Source organism: Myotis davidii, unplaced genomic scaffold (assembly GCF_000327345.1).
Source record: "Myotis davidii unplaced genomic scaffold, ASM32734v1 scaffold833, whole genome shotgun sequence".
Taxonomy (NCBI): Eukaryota; Metazoa; Chordata; class Mammalia; order Chiroptera; family Vespertilionidae; genus Myotis; species Myotis davidii.
The window spans coordinates 290,967-292,767 of record NW_006284849.1 but is presented as its reverse complement, the minus strand read 5'-3'; the positions used below and the strand labels follow the sequence as shown (position 1 = coordinate 292,767).

At 36.2% G+C, this 1,801-nt stretch overlaps 1 pseudogene; it reads right to left on the bottom strand.

Annotated features, from left to right (window-relative positions):
- The window catches only part of LOC102764779, a 63,302-nt pseudogene that overhangs the window by 60,980 nt on the left and 521 nt on the right, over nucleotides 1-1,801 (bottom strand).

Sequence of the window (1,801 nt, the reverse complement as noted above, 5' to 3'; positions counted from 1 at the left end):
TCTCTGTGAAAAATTAATAAAATATATTTTTTGAAAAAAGAAAGTGACAGAGAACAGCTAAAATTAGCCTTAGCAAATAGGAATGAGAAGTCTGGAGAAAATGCAAAGACCAGATGCTGGAGGCTAAGGACAGTAGTAAGCATAATAAATTCGAGAAGTTCGTCAGAAGGCTGGCTGAAAATCTGCATATTATCACCTGCTGCTGAACAGCTGTAGGCATTTCCCCTAACCTGATAATCTTTTCCCGTTTACCAAACTTTATTTTTGATATGCCTGTTTGCATTCCTAAAGGGCCAATGTGTTTTCCAGTAAATAAAAAGCCATGGGTCTGGAGATTCAGAGAGCCCACTTCACTAGAGAGTGGAGCCTCCGTCTGGCTCCCCTAATGCCTTCCAAATTTATATTTCTTGTCTAGTCTCTATTCATTTATGCATAGTCCTTCTCCAGATTCCTGAACCCTTGCTGCAAAAAAAGACTGCGGCAACCAGATATAGCTATTCAGGAACTCAGGAATATCTCTAGTTCTCAGATTTATTTTCTCCATCTTTTGGCTCTACTTTCTCTGGGTGAATATCATTAAAATTAGGTTCTCACCCAGCTGAAGATTAGAAACTATTATCAAGAGAAGATGGAATAGATGGGAGATAGATTAAAATGTTCACTCTGTTTAGAAATGGATTATTTTTGTGTTTCAGGAGTGTTTCCACTTTAAGGCTGCAAATTTGGAGTATGGAAGGGAAGAGAGGCCTAGACTTTGAAGGGAGTTTCAGTTGTGTGTTTATTACATGAAATCAAAGTTCTTCTTTGATTTAGACATAATCTATAATATCAGGGAAGGTCTTAAGAAACAGATAAACAAACAAATGAATGAACAAACAACAAAACAGAACTCAGGAGGTGTGGTAGCAACAAAGCAGAAAATTTTTTTAAAAACCACAATGAAACTAAGATGTTTTGAAGAGTCATGAAGTTGAGACCGGAGAAACTTGCTTCTCAGTATCTTTTTTAGAAATTTTGGGTAGGTGATTTAGACTAGTCAACCCTGGGAAATTAAAATAATCATTCTCCAAGAAAGAAATAAACACTAGAGTGTTGGGACTAAAACTCAAAGCCTTATAGATAATCAAAGTTAGAGCCCTGGCTGGTTTGCTCCGTCGTCAGAGCATCAGACATAGGGTTGCAGGTTTGATTCCCGGTCAAGGACAGATACCTTGTTAAAAGCCTGAATCCTTGGCCCTGGTTGTGGTGCGAACTGGAGGCAACCAATCGATGTGACTCTCTCTCACACTGATGTTTCTCTCTCCCCCATACTCCTTCCCCTCCAGTCTCTCTAAAAAAAATCAATGGAAAAAATATCCTTGGTGAGGATTAAAAATAAAGATAATCAAAGTTACATTACACAGTAACTATAAATGTTTCCTATGTAATTTGGCAAATATGTAGATATTTCCCCTTATTGTTTGATAATATCTTTTTTTATGTGTGTGTGTGATAGAGTAAGGCAATACAAATACTATTTTTTTAAATAAGCATTTCTTATTTTTAAAATCATCCCAAATTTAATAAGAAGACATGGCAAACCTAATTGACGTTTAATTTAACTATTAGTGAAATTGAACATCTTTTCATGTGTTTTGGTTTTATTTAGTCCTTCTTTTGTGAATGACTTCTTATACCCTATTCTTTTTTTGTTTGTTATGTACTTTGATTTTTTTTTTAATTGATTTGTGCCCTAGCTGGTTTGGCTCAGTGGAGAGTGTCAGCCTGTGGAGTGAGAGGTCCCAGGTTCAATTCCAGTAAT